Source organism: Panthera uncia (genome assembly GCF_023721935.1).
Source record: "Panthera uncia isolate 11264 chromosome A3 unlocalized genomic scaffold, Puncia_PCG_1.0 HiC_scaffold_11, whole genome shotgun sequence".
Taxonomy (NCBI): Eukaryota; Metazoa; Chordata; class Mammalia; order Carnivora; family Felidae; genus Panthera; species Panthera uncia.
In genome coordinates this window covers 17,254,500-17,272,002 of record NW_026057578.1, presented here as the reverse complement: position 1 = coordinate 17,272,002, position 17,503 = coordinate 17,254,500, and the positions used below count along the sequence as shown (strand labels likewise).

Genomic DNA, 17,503 nt, shown 5'->3' with positions numbered 1-17,503 from the left:
CCAGCCACAGTGAGAGAGCAAAGGAAGGGAGCTGGGGCTTTAGAGATATTGTTATTTTGCAAATTTCTCCCCTCCGAACATCCCTGTGTGCAGGGTGGGAAGGGGGAAATGCCCAATTCCTCTCTAAGCTGCCCAAATGACCAAAGTGACCCAAATGGCTAAAGTAACTACAAACATTCACTGCTCTCAAGGAAAAGGCATCCAGATGGATTAAAAGAAGAGACTTAGAAGGAAAAAGGAAGATGGCGGCGTAGGAGGACGCGGGGCTCACAGCGCGTCCTGCCGATCACTTAGATTCCACCTACACCTGCCTAAAGAACCCAGAAAACCGCCAGAGGATTAGCAGAAGGGAGTCTCCGGAGTCAAGCGCAGACTAGAGGCCCACGGAAGAGGGTAGGAAGGGCAGCGAGGCGGTGCGCGCTCCACGGACTGGCGGGAGGGAGCCGGGGCAGAGGGGCGGCTCGCCGGCCAAGCAGAGCCCCCGAGTCTGGCTGGCAAAAGCGGAGGGGCCGGATGGACTGTGTTCCCACAGCAAGCGCGACTTAGCGTCTGGGAGGTCATAAGTTAACAGCTCTGCTCGGAAAGCGGGAAGGCTGGAGGACAAAGGGAGGGAGAGCTGCTGAGCCCCCGGACGGCAGAGCTCAGCTTGGCGGGGAACAAAGGCGCCAGCGCCATCTCCCCCGCCCATCCCCCAGCCAAAATCCCAAAGGGAACCAGTTCCTGCCAGGGAACTTGCTCGCTCCGCGCAAACACCCAACTCTGTGCTTCTGCGGAGCCAAACCTCCGGCAGCGGATCTGACTCCCTCCCGCTGCCACAGGGCTCCTCCTGAAGTGGATCACCTAAGGAGAAGCGAGCTAAGCCTGCCCCTCCACCCCCCGTGCACCTTGCCTACCCACCCCAGCTAATACGCCAGATCCCCAGCAACACAAGCCTGGCAGTGTGCAAGTAGCCCAGACGGGACACGCCACCCCACAGTGAATCCCGCCCCTAGGAGAGGGGAAGAGAAGGCACACACCAGTCTGACTGTGGCCCCAGCAGTGGGCTGGGGGCAGACATCGGGTCGGACTGCGGCCCCGCCCACTAACTCCAGTTATACACCACAGCACAGGGGAAGTGCACTGCAGGTCCTCACCACGCCAGGGACTCTCCAAAATGACCAAACGGAAGAATTCCCCTCAGAAGAATCTCCAGGAAATAACAACAGCTAATGAACTGATCAAAAAGGATTTAAATAATATAACAGAAAGTGAATTTAGAATAATAGTCATAAAATTAATCGCTGGGCTTGAAAACAGTATACAGGACAGCACAGAATCTCTTGCCATAAAGATCGAGGGACTAAGGAACAGTCACGAGGAGTTGAAAAACGCTTTAAACGAAATGCAAAACAAAATGGAAACCACAATGGCTCGGCTTGAAGAGGCAGAGGAGAGAATAGGTGAACTAGAAGATAAAGTTATGGAGAAAGAGGAAGCTGAAAGAAAGAGAGATAAAAAAAATCCAGGAGTATGAGGGGAAAATTAGAGAACTAAGCGATACACTAAAAAAAAATAATATACGCATAATTGGTATCCCAGAGGAGGAAGAGAGAGGGAAAGGTGCTGAAGGGGTACTTGAACAAATTATAGCTGAGAACTTCCCTGAACTGGGGAAGGAAAAAGGCATTGAAATCCAAGAGGCACAGAGAACTCCCTTCAGACGTAACTTGAATCGATCTTCTGCACGACATATCATAGTGAAACTGGCAAAATACAAGGATAAAGAGAAAATTCTGAAAGCAGCAAGGGATAAACGTGCCCTCACATATAAAGGGAGACCTATAAGACTCGTGACTGATCTCTCCTTTGAAACTTGGCAGGCCAGAAAGGCTTGGCACGATATCTACAGTGTGCTAAACAGAAAAAATATGCAGCCGAGAATCCTCTATCCAGCAAGTCTGTCATTTAGAATAGAAGGAGAGATAAAGGTCTTCCCAAACAAACAAAAACTGAAGGAATTTGTCACCACGAAACCAGCCCTACAAGAGATCCTAAGGGGGATCCTGTGAGACAAAGTACCAGAGACATCACTACAAGCATAAAACATACAGACATCACAATGACTCTAAACCCATATCTTTCTATAATAACACTGAATGTAAATGGATTAAATGCGCCAACTAAAAGACATAGGGTATCAGAATGGATAAAAAAACAAGACCCATCTATTTGCTGTCTACAAGAGACTCATTTTAGATCTGAGGACACCTTTAGATTGAGAGTGAGGGGATGGAGAACTATTTATCATGCTCCTGGAAGCCAAAAGAAAGCTGGAGTAGCCATACTTATATCAGACAAACTAGACTTTAAATTAAAGGCTGTAACAAGAGATGAAGAAGGGCATTATATAATAATCACAGGGTCTATCCACCAGGAAGAGCTAACTATTATAAATGTCTATGCGCCAAATACCCGAGCCCCCAGATATATAAAACAATTACTCATAAACATAAGCAACCTTATTGATAAGAATGTGGTCATTGCAGGGGACTTTAACACCCCACTTACAGAAATGGATAGATCATCTAGACACACAGTCAATAAAGAAACAAGGGCCCTGAATGATACATTGGATCAGATGGACTTGACAGATATATTTAGAACTCTGCATCCCAAAGCAACAGAATATACTTTCTTCTCGAGTGCACATGGAACATTCTCCAAGATAGATCATATACTGGGTCACAAAACGGCCCTTCATAAGTTTACAAGAATTGAAATTATACCATGCATACTTTCAGACCACAATGCTATGAAGCTTGAAATCAACCACAGGGAAAAGTCTGGAAAACCTCCAAAAGCATGGAGGTTAAAGAACACCCTACTAACGAATGAGTGGGTCAACCAGGCAATTAGAGAAGAAATTAAAATATATATGGAAACAAACGAAAATGAAAATACAACAATCCAAACGCTTTGGGATGCAGCGAAGGCAGTCCTGAGAGGAAAATACATTGCAATCCAGGCCTATCTCAAGAAACAAGAAAAATCCCAAATACAAAACCTAACAGCACACCTAAAGGAAATAGAAGCAGAACAGCAAAGGCAGCCTAAACCCAGCAGAAGAAGAGAAATAATAAAGATCAGAGCAGAAATAAACAATATAGAATCTAAAAAAAACTGTAGAGCAGATCAACGAAACCAAGAGTTGGTTTTTTGAAAAAATAAACAAAATTGACAAACCTCTAGCCAGGCTTCTCAAAAAGAAAAGGGAGATGACCCAAATAGATAAAATCATGAATGAAAATGGAATGATTACAACCAATCCCTCAGAGATACAAACAATTATCAGGGAATACTATGAAAAATTATATGCCAGCAAATTGGACAACCTGGAAGAAATGGACAAATTTCTAAACACCCACACTCTTCCAAAACTCAATCAGGAGGAAATAGAAAGCTTGAACAGACCCATAACCAGCGAAGAAATTGAATCGGTTATCAAAAATCTCCCAACAAATAAGAGTCCAGGACCAGATGGCTTCCCAGGGGAGTTCTACCAGACATTTAAAGCAGAGATAATACCTATCCTTCTCAAGCTATTCCAAGAAATAGAAAGGGAAGGAAAACTTCCAGACTCATTCTATGAAGCCAGTATTACTTTGATTCCTAAACCAGACAGAGACCCAGTAAAAAAAGAGAACTACAGGCCAATATCCCTGATGAATATGGATGCAAAAATTCTTAATAAGATACTAGCAAATCGAATTCAACAGCATATAAAAAGAATTATTCACCATGATCAAGTGGGATTCATTCCTGGGATGCAGGGCTGGTTCAACATTCGCAAATCGATCAACGTGATACATCACATTAACAAAAAAAAAGAGAAGAACCATATGATCCTGTCAATCGATGCAGAAAAGGCCTTTGACAAAACTCAGCACCCTTTCTTAATAAAAACCCTTGAGAAAGTCGGGATAGAAGGAACATACTTAAAGATCATAAAGGCCATTTATGAAAAGCCCACAGCTAACATCATCCTCAACGGGGAAAAACTGAGAGCTTTTTCCCTGAGATCAGGAACACGACAGGGATGCCCACTGTCACCGCTGTTGTTTAATATAGTGCTGGAAGTTCTAGCATCAGCAATCAGACAACAAAAGGAAATCAAAGGCATCAAAATTGGCAAAGATGAAGTCAAGCTTTCGCTTTTTGCAGATGACATGATATTATACATGGAAAATCCGATAGACTCCACCAAAAGTCTGCTAGAACTGATACATGGATTCAACAAAGTTGCAGGATACAAAATCAATGTGCAGAAATCAGTTGCATTCTTATACACTAACAATGAAGCAACAGAAAGACAAATGAAGAAACTGATCCCATTCACAATTGCACCAAGAAGCATAAAATACCTAGGAATAAATCTAACCAAAGATGTAAAAGATCTGTATGCTGAAAACTATAGAAAGCTTATGCAGGTAATTGAAGAAGATATAAAGAAATGGAAAGACATTCCCTGCTCATGGATTGGAAGAATAAATATTGTCAAAATGTCAATACTACCCAAAGCTATCTACACATTCAATGCAATCCCAATCAAAATTGCACCAGCATTCTTCTCGAAACTAGAACAAGCAATCCTAAAATTCATATGGAACCACAAAAGGCCCCGGATAGCCAAAGTAATTTTGAAGAAGAAGACCAAAGCAGGAGGCATCACAATCCCAGACTTTAGCCTCTACTACAAAGCTGTCATCATCAAGACAGCATGGTATTGGCATAAAAACAGACACATAGACCAATGGAATAGAAGAGAAACCCCAGAACTAGACCCACAAACGTATGGCCAACTCATCTTTGACAAAGCAGGAAAGAACATCCAATGGAAAAAAGACAGTCTCTTTAACAAATGGTGCTGGGAGAACTGGACAGCAACATGCAGAAGGTTGAAACTAGACCACTTTCTCACACCATTCACAAAAATAAACTCAAAATGGATAAAGGACCTGAATGTGAGACAGGAAACCATCAAAACCTTAGAGGAGAAAGCAGGAAAAGACCTCTCTGACCTCAGCCGTAGCAATCTCTTACTCGGCACATCCCCAAAGGCAAGGGAATTAAAAGCAAAAGTGAATTACTGGGACCTTATGAAGATAAAAAGCTTCTGCACAGCAAAGGAAACAACCAACAAAACTAAAAGGCAACCAACGGAATGGGAAAAGATATTTGCAAATGACACATCGGACAAAGGGCTGGTATCCAAAATCTATAAAGAGCTCATCAAACTCCACACCCGAAAAACAAATAACCCAGTGAAGAAATGGGCAGAAAACATGAATAGACACTTCTCTAAAGAAGACATCCGGATGGCCAACAGGCACATGAAAAGATGTTCAACGTCGCTCCTTATCAGGGAAATACAAATCAAAACCACACTCAGATACCACCTCACGCCAGTCAGAGTGGCCAAAATGAAGAAATCAGGAGACTACAGATGCTGGAGAGGATGTGGAGAAACAGGAACCCTCTTGCACTGTTGGTGGGAATGCAAATTGGTGCAGCCGCTCTGGAAAGCAGTGTGGAGGTTCCTCAGAAAATTAAAAATAGACCTACCCTATGACCCAGCAATAGCACTGCTAGGAATTTATCCAAGGGATACAGGAGTACTGGTGCATAGGGGCACCTGTACCCCAATGTTTATAGCGGCACTCTCAACAATAGCCAAATTATGGAAAGAGCCTAAATGTCCATCAACTGATGAATGGATAAAGAAATTGTGGTTTATATACACAATGGAATACTACGTGGCAATGAGAAAAAATGAAATATGGCCTTTTGTAGCAACATGGATGGAACTGGAGAGTGTGATGCTAAGTGAAATAAGCCATACAGAGAAAGACAGATACCATATGGTTTCACTCTTATGTGGATCCTGAGAAACATAACAGAAACCCATGGGGGAGGGGAAGGAAAAAAAAAAAAAAGAGGTTAGAGTGGGAGAGAGCCAAAGCATAAGAGACTGTTAAAAACTGAGAACAAACTGAGGGTTGATGGGGGGTGGGAGGGAGGGCAGGGTGGGTGATGGGTATTGAGGAGGGCACCTTTTGGGATGAGCACTGGGTGTTGTATGGAAACCAATTTGACAGTAAATTTCATATATTAAAAAAAAAAAAAAAAAAAAAAAAGAAGAGACTTACCCACAACTGCCTGCTCAGCATGTGGGGGGAGTTGAAGAGGTGAATGCCCCCCCTTTATGGAAAGGAACTGAAAAAGTGGCTTCATCCAACCCACCACCCCCGGCCCTCATAGGGCTACTTCTATGTTCTGCCATATCCAGTGCAAAGACAGAGTTAGCATTAGCAGGCCTAAACAGCAGCCCTTTGAGAAAGGACTCTGGAGCAACAGAACATGGCAAGGTCTCATTAGACCACGGGCCACTATCACCATCCCTAGAAGCCACAATCCTGACTCAGGCAGGCAGACACTGGGCTCTGATAACAGAATTGGTGGCTTCATGTTGAGACCCATCATAGGCCACTACAGGTGGGTATTTTTGTATTAGGGAGAGAATATGCACAGAGAGAAAGAGGGCAAATTTATTGGTCATCACATTTCAGGCATTATTCTAGATATTTCGAACATCTTAATCATGTATTTCTTAAGCACAGACAAGAGGGAACCCCAAGAAATACAGAGCAACCTCTGAGGGGATCTACAAAGTGACAGTTTTTAGATAGAATGCCTTCCTGGGACAAAATTCAACTTGAAGACAGAACGTAAAATAAGCTTGAATTTTTACATGCATAAATGGTTCCATGGGAATACCACCTTTACACAAAGTCTTTCACAGAATACTTCCAAACTCATTTTATGAGCCTGTGATAACAGTCACACCAAGACCTTACAAGGATATCACAAGAAAAGAAACTTTCAGTCCAATCTCTCATAAACAGAGATAAGAATCCTATACATTATATTAGCAAACGAAATCCAGTGATACATAAAATGAGTAATAGATCATGACCACACTGTGTTTATTCCAAGACTACAAGATCAGTTTAGTATTAGAAAATTAATCAGTATAACTCATCATATTAACAGACTAAAAGATAAACATCAAGTAAGAATCTCAAGAGATGCCAAGGAAGCATCTGATGAAAGTCAGCATCTATCCACAATAAAACTCTTAGCGAACTAAGAACAGTGGGCAAGTGCTTTAATCTGATAACAAGTATCAAAACATAGTAAACATCACAATCAACAGTAAAATACTGAATGCTTTCCCCCTGGTTTCCCCCATTTTACTGGATGTTCAAGCTACTGCAATGGGGCAAGAAAAAGACATAAGAGATACAAGGATTGGAAAGGAAGTAATAAAGCTTTCATTATTCATAGACTATGTGATTGTGTATGGAGAAAATCCCAAAGAATCTCAAATTATGATGAAAATCAAAAGCGAGTTTAACATACTTTCATATATTAAAGTCAATGTACTTTGCCGTATCGTATGCTAAGTTTCAATCAACAAAAAGGAAAGAGCTTTAAATCATTTGTACAATATGCATAAGCCTTTCTAACCCTGCTTCTACTTCTGCCCTCTTCAGATCTATTCTCCACCCTGTAGCCCAACTTATCTTCCTAAGGTAACAACTACATTCCATTATGTGGCCTCAAACACCATGAGTGAAGTGGCCCGTCTGTCTGTTCAGCCTCGTCTGCTGCCACTGCCCCTCTCGCTGCACAGGCTCGAGACACGTACATCTGTTTTCAAATATGCCTAATGAGTTGTGATCCTTTCTACCTCAGGGCCTTTGCCCACACTGTCTCCTCTTCCCTGTGCTTCACCTAGTTCACTCTCCATAGCCCAGCTCAAACTTACTTCCTCCCTGACTTCCCCCATGCTCTCAGACATGCTTTTGGTTTTATTTGTGAGGCTGTTCTTCCTGGTCTTCTCCACTAGAATGAAAACACCACAAGGGCAGAGACCACTTCTAGATTTCTACCTATTCACAGCAACTGCCTTGATCCTTAGCACACAATAAATGCTTCCTAAGTATGCGCTGAATCAATGAGTCAACACAAAAGTTGAGGCAATCTATTTTGTTTTGTTTCACTAAAGCTTGGAGTGCAGAATATTTTGAGAGTAGAGAGGGGCTTTAAGAATTGGTAGTTTGATATTATCAGGAAATCCAGCAGTGTAAGAGGTCTTGAACAGAGCACTCTACCTCAGAAGAAAGGCTGCTGATCCTTGCCCAGAAAGGCCCTACTGGTTCGGGCTGAGAACTCAGCTTATCACTTTGAACATAAGTGTTAATTCTTTTTAATTAAAATTATTTTGAGATAATTATAGATTTCCACAAGTTCTAAGAAATAATAGATCCTATGTATCTTTTGCTCCATTTCCCCAATGATAACTTTGTGCAAAACTATCATGCAAGAGTGAGGACCATGTTGCTTCCGAATATCCCAATCCCAGGTACACCAGCGGTTGGAAAAACCCGTGCCAGGCAAAGAACTTGCATCCAGATCAGGACTGAAATACATTAATGTGGGTGATTTAGCTCAAGAAGTCTTATCATGGAGTCTGGCAAGATGGCTTTTCCCAAGAGGATGCCAAAAGATGCACAGATGATGGTACAAATCCTGAAGGATGTGGGGATTACAGACTAGGAGCCAAGAGTTAGAAATCAGACATTGGAGTATGCCTTCTGTTAGGTGACCACAATTTTAGACAATGTAAAATTATATTCAAGCCATGCTAAGAAAGCTACTGTTGATGCAGATGATGCGCTATTGGCAATGCTGTGTAATGCTGATCAGGCTTTTACCTCTATCCTCCCCCAAGAGATGTTTTATTAGATATTGCAAGGCAAAGAAATCAAACTCCTTTGCCATTAATCAAGCCACAGCAAGGCCCTAGGTTACCATCTGACATATTCTGCTTGACTGTTCCAAACTAAAGACTTAATTAAGTGTTTACAAAAAAAAAATAAAAAAGGCATCTCCTTCTGTGGGAATAATAGCAATCCAAGTACTCCCACACATGGCACACCAGCCCCACAAACCACGTCTGTGTCAAATAAAGTAGGGACTCCAATGTCCCTCACAGGGCAAAGGTCTACTGCACATACACCCACTTCACAGTCCCCAACTGTAAAAGCATCAATTCCTGCAATGTCCATGATTCACAATGTTGTGATTAATCAATCCATAATTAATTGGGTCCAAAAACATGCTTATAACCACTAACATGGAGGCCATCACAGAATGCTGCCAAGGAATCATCAAATGCATTGAAAAGAAAATGAGAATGGGGATGACGACTATGACTCTGACAATTTGTAATCTAGCCTTGATGCTTGTACCACGTGCACTTGGTCTTGAATCCATTGTACCAATATTAAATATGCATGCTGGGTGTTTTCATGTTGTGTTATAGAAGACCTAAATGATATTTAATGAATAAATACAGTTTTCCTTTCTGATTGAGATGTTGGATTTTCTTTAATAGGATTTTTCATCAGCCTTTAGTGTAAAACAAAATTGTCATTCATCAAAAGAAAAAAAAAAATCTATCATTCAATATCACAACCAGGATGCTGACACTGGTAAAATGAAGATGGCACGTTTCCACCACCACAGGGATCCCTCATGTTGGTCTTTATGACCACACCCACCATCAATGAAGGAGTGGTCTGGGCTCTGCATCCTCACTAAAATTTGGTGCTACCATTTTGTTTTAGCCATTCTGGTATGTCGTGATAGATCATTGTGGTTTTGATTTGCACTCCCCTAATGGTTACTGATACTGAACATCTTTTCATGTGCTTATCTGCTGTCTGTATATCTTCTTCAGTGAAACGTCTGCTCATTAACTTTCACCTATTTTCTAATTGAACTGTTGGTTGCTGTTTGGTTTTCTTGTTGTTGCTGTTCTGCTGTTGAGTTCTAAGAACTCTTTATATATTCTAGACACTAGTCTTTTGTCACGTATGTGGTTTGCAGATATTTTCTCCCACTCTGTAGCTTGTCTTTTCATTCTCTTCACACAGGCTTTCGCAGATCAAAAGTTTTAATTTTGACCAGGTTCAATTTATCCATTTTCCCAGTTGTAAGTCACACCTCCTGTGTCAAATCCGTGTTAATATTTTACTTTTTACTCTACTCAAATTCATCAGTACTCACAAATCAGTTCAGGTTCCTGACAAAATTGTGTTCCATCAAACATTCAGTTGGCAAACACATAACTATATTTGGTTCTATTTCCTGCCATAGAGCATTTTTCAGTAACACAGAAATACTGAAAAAATGTGTTTTGTTTTGCAAGTTTTAGTGGCACTCTTCATTTATTTTTTAGAAGCATAATACTTTTAAAATTATGTTTTCAATCAGGATGATGGATAGTTGCCTAAAAATGGGAAACAGGAAGCATATGCTCAAAACTATTAAAAAGATGTAAGACAGTGAAATTCAGAGCCTACAACCTGAGAGGCATGTATCCAGCATGGCGCTGTCCTTCAGAATCCCTTTATTGGACTTGACAGAGAAGAAGATGGTAGCATTACCTCAAATTCAATCAGTGATTCATTATTAAGCAGCTGTCAATCTGGGAAGTATAAGATATACTTAGACACTTAATATGCTACTTTTATTATTGTAGAGCTACAAAGAGCTAAACCTCAGTATTTCCTGTGCCAGAAAAATCCTGGACAGTATCTGCAAATGCCCATCACTTTTTGGTGATGTTTGGAGACCCTAATTGCTGTGGACAGTCTCTAAAATGGCCCCCAATGATTTACTCTTCTGGTATCTACATTCTTGTTTAACCCTGACCCTTTGAAAGGGGGCTAGACCTCTTGTTCACATCTAACAAATGGAGGATAGCAAAAGTGATGGGACGCTGTTACTTCCGAGATTAGGTTACAAAAAGACTACCACCTTCCTTGCCCTCTCCCTCTCCCTCTCTCCCTGTCCATCTCTCCACTCTTCCTCCCCTTCTCTCTTGCCCTTCCCTCCCTCTCCTCCCCTCTCTCCCCTTCCCCTCTCTACTTCCTTTCTCTCCCCCCTCCCTCCCCTTTCCTCCCTCTCCTTCCTCCTTTCTCCCTTTCTTCCTCCCCACCCCCTCAACCTTATTGAGTTGTTTTCCGGAGAGCCACACATTCCCAAAGAAATGAAATCTTCAGCCAACAGCTAATGAGGCTCTGAGGCCAACAGCCATGTGAGTGATCTTTTAAGAAGATCTTCTGAAGGCTGCCCAACAGCCAAGTGAATAAGTGAACTTGGGAGATCTTCCCTCAGACTAGACTTAGGATGACTGCAGCCTGTGAGAGCCCCCAAGCCAGAATCACCCAATCAAACTGCACCATGATCCCCTAGCCCATGCCTGCGAGACAATAAATCCTTGCTGGTTTAAGCCACTACACTTTGGAGTAGTATGTGACTAATCCAGCATAGATAAACAATTAAAGATTTGGACGAAGAATTTTTTGTGACTAAAAAGGGAAACATCTTGGCAACAAGTTAATATAAAGAGGCACAATCAAATGCACACACACCATGCTTCAAGCTTCCTTTAAGATCAGTTTCAGAATCACCTTTGAAATTAAAGCATACAAACCAGGCAGAAGACTGGGGAAGACTTGGCTGAATCTACTTTAGATAAAAATAAAAGGACAGCCTACTTTTACTAAAGAATGCCCTCAAAGGAGACATTTTAATGCACTTCAAGGCGTGTTTGAACATTTGGTAAGCCCAGTGCTTTTTACTTTGCAATGGTAAGCAAACAAGGGCATTAACATATGGCCACTTTGTATATTTATTCCATGTATTATATGATAGTGATATCTATGAAGGCATTAATTTTTAATTACTTGAAAAAAGATACCTGGTAAAGAAACTGTCCACAAGATAGGGATGGATATTTGCATAGATGGGACTCAGTGTAACACAGATCCAACTGCAGGGCAGGACAGAGGGGTCTACACCAAGGTATCATAAATTCAAATGTTCTAGCACATACAGAACCATTTACTAATAAAACCTAGCCTTAAACTCTGCCTCTTTATTTCTCAATGTAGTGATATAAAATGAAAGAAAATGTTTTAAACTCACCTTTGTACTCATACATGCAATAAAATGAGAAGTGAATTTGAAAGCTTGCCCTGCTACAAAGATATACCTTGGCCTGTTCAGTGGGGCACATTGATGGTCCCAGTGAAATTACTATCATTTTTCATTGAAGAAAAACACATATAATAACAAAGCTTTAAAAAAAGTCTTGCCTAAAACCTCTTCTAGATCTTAATCAGGAAAGCAATCTGATTAAAATCACATACACTAAAGGACAAACAGGTTTAATGTAGCAATCCTCCCAAGGTATTAACATTTTTTTAAAAAAGAATTGATCTCAAAGGGCATCATTCCTATGGAACACTTCACAGCTTGGAGGCCTTTATGTCCTCTTAAAATTGGCCCATGAATTTCCTCTCCTAGTTTTGATTCCCCTCAAGGAAAGGAAACGTAACTGTATATGTTCCTGACTGGAAATCCCAATGAGGTTTCCCAACAGTTAAGATGTACTCAAGATTGACCCCAAACCACAGAGGTTCTGCCCAGAAAGCTGATGTGGGAATATTCGGGGGTCTCACAGTCAATTCAAAAGCTACAGGAAACCAGTTCCTTTGCAGACAAGAAGCATGAAATGAGCCGCTCTAAGAAACAGGAAGAACACTGTTAAAACTCTGCAGGGCTTGAAGCTCTGGGGAGCCCTTTGAGAGGGCTAGGCTGAACTCATACCTAAATGTCAAACAGCCTGGGTTCTGCCATGCCCATTTCCTCCATAGCACCAAGTACCATTCTTTAAAAATGACCTTTTGTGATTGCACCCATGGCTCGCCCACAGCTGTGTATTAGAACCATGTGGACAACTTCTAAAGCTCCTGATGTCCAATTCCCAACCTTTACCAATCAAATCAGAATCTCTGGGGTGAGACCTAGGCATCAGCATTTTTTTTTAACACCTCAGGCTTTTCCAATGTGCAGCCAGGTTTGAGAACCATTGGCTACATCATTCATTTTGTTCACCACAATACCTTCCTTAACAATCATAATATGCAGAACATCTGAATGATTCCTCAACCACCCTACCCTTTAGTTAGTAATGTTGTATGTGTATCTATGTCTCCAATCCTAGCCTTGGAGGTAGCAGTAAAAAAACACATGAATGAATGAATGAATGAATGAATGAATGGGCAGGTGAGTAAGTGGCCTTCCTCACCTGTCTCTTCCTGGCTTGAGACACAGGGAGGAGTTCTAATGCTTACAGAGAGCCCTGCATAGAATAAGCCAACAACTGACTCACAATTATGTAGTGGTAATGCACATAATCTAAGCAATGAAAGGGAGTGACGGTGGAAAAAGCCAGTATCACGAGGTTTTCTTGGAAAACTACCTAAAGAGCAATAAAAAGCACCACCCCAAGGGACCAAGACATCACCTCTTCCTCTATGCCCCCACAAAACCTTGTGTACTGAGACACCCCATGTATTTACACAGAAACATATATGATTATTCACAGTCATCACGCACTTGCTCAAAGAGTTGCATCCTTCAAGGCCCTGCCGACACTTCACTTGCTTTGGAAATCCTCCCTGACACGTTCCAAAGTGCAGTACATGCTAGTGATATGCGTGCGATTAAATCAGGTGCACACCAGTGGGCACTGATCCATAAATTAGTTTAACAGGCGAAGACGTACTTTAGCTTGTGTTAGAAACCTAAAAGACTTCCTTTCTCTATAGTAATATAGAGACTACCATGCTATGAATTCTCATTTGAAAGATCGAGGAAAGTGTCTCGTTTTTAAAAGCAAAGTGTTAAGTAAGAGAATAGGTAAGGAAAAAACAGTGTGAAGGGGGCTCAGAATAGACTGATGTGTGGAAAACACTGCCAGAGGCCTATGCAGCCCACCATTGCCCACACTACCCACTGCTTATGTCCGTGTGTTTCTTCTCTACAACCGTGTCACTGCAAGGCAGGGACATGGCCACTCATGCTTCCACAACCTTCACTGTGTCAAACATGGTGCCTCAAACAGGAATTCTGAATAGAAACCATTTTTCTTTTATTGTGTTACCAGCCTCATTTAGGTTAAAGGCAACAGACTAAGGAGTGAGCTCATGAAACAATTCAGGTCATTGCTAGAAATAGAAAATTGCTATTACCCTCAGGAGCAGCCCTAAATAGAGGAGGTGTCATGTCACCCTTCCCCCCCCCTCCCCAGCACCCCGCCTGGGCGTGCCCCGATCCTTCTCCCTGGCAACAGCAGCAGCAACATCTAGGCCCCGACTCCTTTCCACCAGCTTGGCCAGTGGGTAACCGGATCTGGGAAGGCACTTGAGTCACAACAGATTGGAGAGATTTCTGGACATAGTGCTCAATCCTCTCAACTAGCATTTGGGGTTCTTCAGAGAATTAACTCTGACAAAACAAACCAGAAACCTCACTTCAATGTGACTACTAGCTTGAGAAGCCTTCGGCAATCACCTTGCCCTTCTGGCTCAGACTTCACGTGGTCCCCTACCCATCCCTCCCATCTGGCCTCAGCCTCCATTGAGAAGCCTGGGGCCCCCCTCAAAGAGGTTTTGTGGTATAAAAGGATCTGACACAGCTTAGGAAATAGGCAGACGTGGAGCATCTCATCTACACAGAGGATATTTTCTCAGTTAAAAAAAAAAATGTGTTCTCACTTAAGAATGCTAATGGCCCATGCACAGAAATAAAATCCCTGACCTACTTTGAAGCTGAACTTATTAAACAAGCCGACCTTATTACTCAGAAGAGACTGTAAAACAGTAGAATAAAGTCCAAATGGAATTTCTAGCATCCTTCATCGACAGGAGTGGCCAAGAAAAGCACAAAAGAGAACCAGAGCCCTGGGCTGGGCATCGGGAGCCAGGGTTCATGCCCAGCTCTCTCATGGAGTCTTGCTGTGTGACCTTGGAGATATCACTCTCCCTCTCTGGGCCTTAGGACTCTCATCTAAGGACTGGAAGAGGTTCTCTCTGAGGCCACTTTCATCTGTGATAACTGGGGATTCTATTTTTTGTTTTTAAGAATTTAATGTTATAATGGAAAAACAAAAAAGAATCAATTATCTAGGGCATATTACACCAGATGCTAAGAGGCAGGTGAGGGACTAAGACATACACTGTGCCTCCAAGGAGCCCACAGCCTAGCACAGTGAGTCGGGGCAGTCCATACTGATTAATGGATTTATTTCCTAACAGCAATTTGAAAGCCGCCACAAGGCTACAGCAGACGTAACACAACTTGTGTCTGCAACAAGAATTCCCTCTGGCGATCCACCTGACAACTTCGATTTAGCTGAATGAATCTTTCAGTGCATTTTAAACTGCTGCACAGCCACGAGTGGCCGTCTACAAGTTATAATCAGATTTATCACACTGGGAAGGAAGCGAGCGGTGATACATTTCCATGGGGTTTTAGGGCAATAATGTGAGTCATCCCTGCCCATTCTGGAGAAAATCCTGGAGCTGCAAGGTAAATTATCCAAACCGGAACAGGAATGAGGCAGGAAAGGTTGCTGCTGTAACAGGAGGCATTAGTAACCCACACAATGTTGGATTAGTCAGTCACTATGGGTGCTACCGTGGGATGTTTAATGATGTTACTCGGAAAGTGTCGGGGTGTGTGTAATGGCAGGACTCCACTCAGTCCAGATCCCAGGCTCCGAGACTACCCTTCATTGGTTGAGTCTCTACAACATTGAGCACCCTCACAGAGCTCAGTGAACAAAGCCAATGCGGAGAAGAGATTTCCCAGAAGGAACAAGTGGATCTGGGGTTTGGGGTACAAAGCTGCAAGCGCCACGGTCACCCCTGGGGCAGCCATGTTGAATTCACGGACTCTGAAGCTGTATGAACAAAGATCAAGGCAGAATAGGAGTGAAGAACCCTGCAGAGACCAGAGAATGCAGGGTCCACAGAAAAGGATATGAGGGGCCCAGGCCAGAAACATCTGAGTATTTTCTCCCCATGTTACAGATGTGGACGTAGAGATTCAGAGAGCTATGCCCAGGTCCACTGAGCTAGTAAGTGGCAAGGATGTAACTGTGTGTGCAGCTTCCCATCCCTGAGGTACCCACCCTCCCCCGCAGCCCCACAACCCCTCCGCCAATCCCAGAACTTCCTGGTCAGCCACCTCACACTTTCCAGAGGTGCTCCAACTCCAACCTCCCACATCTGCCCTTTCCATTCTTTACCCACCAGTCACAGCCCATCGCACCCAGACCAGGACGCTCCTGCCCTCCTCTAGAGGGCTGCTGAACCTTGAACATAGTTTCCATGCCTGCCACTATTTGTGGCCTTGTTCTGGCAGTTATTCCTTGAGCTGTCTGGGGAGAATTCATGTTGCTGGATTCACAAGGTGTTTGTTCATCTTCCCAGAGCGTAGTTCTCATTCCCAACCCCAGGGATCAACGCAAACCATGAAGAACAAGCAGAGAGTCCAAGGCTCAAGGAAGGCAAGTCACACCTCATTGGAGAAGCTTTAAGAGGCTGGTGTAAACACTCAATCGTTTCCAGAGTCCTGAATGTGTTCTTGGCCTTTCATCTGACAAGAGCCCCCCTAACACAGTGGCCCCTCCACAGATCCAGTCCGCAGGGTCTTGGTGAGCAAAGGGCTTCCATTCCCCTTGGCATGACTGCCCTGTGTCCTGCAATGAACACACAGCCCTCTAACAGTAGACAACGATGCACATCCCTACAGAGCTGGGGGAGCACCGTTGTATCCCCATCAAACAACACAGGGAATGGAGACCAAGAGACAACAAGAAGTTTAGTCTCGCTTAGGAAAGACAGTGGCAGTGCTGGAGCTTGATGGCATCTCAACCACAATTTATGCTTCCCTGGGCATCTCTGAGGAAGATAACCTATAGTTTTATTTTGGCTTCTCAATTGGGATTCACAATTCTTTCAGTTAAGCACTACTCCAAATTTTTCTTGGAGACCTCTTTCCCACAGCCAGACCAGACAGTTTGTGATATGACCCGCCATCAGCTCCAGGAGTGGACCCCGATTCAGTCCAGCTGAACTCATCTTTCAGTGCAATTTACACCAATCGGCTTATCCACGCGTCCACCTCTGTAGTTCAGGGACGGTTCGGGGATGGACACATGACCCAAATCTGCCCACCGACCATCAGAAGTAGTCTGTTCATCCTTCCAGAGAGAAAGGTAGGATTAGCACTGCTGTCTAACCATGTGGGACCAGAGAATGGGTACATGATGGAAGCTGAGCCAAAAATAAAAGTAAAGGGAGAGACAGAGCAAGAAGCTGGAATGCGTGAAGTCACTGGTTGAGCCTTTAATCAGCCCACACCGCAAGTGTGTGAGACCTCTTCTCTGACCATTCATTTCCATAAACCAATAAATTCCCTTACTGATTAAGAAAACAACAAAAACAGAAACAGAGGGCAGGGACAGGAAGGGAAGGGA

General features: G+C 43.0%; 1 protein-coding gene and 1 pseudogene across 1 annotated transcript in view; one reads left to right on the top strand and one right to left on the bottom strand.

Moving 5' to 3' along the window:
• The window catches only part of PTPRT (protein tyrosine phosphatase receptor type T), a 632,313-nt gene that overhangs the window by 485,388 nt on the left and 129,422 nt on the right, over window positions 1–17,503 (bottom strand). The window lies entirely within an intron of this gene.
• On the top strand, window positions 8,566–9,296 carry LOC125936593 (transcription initiation factor TFIID subunit 9-like; annotated as a pseudogene).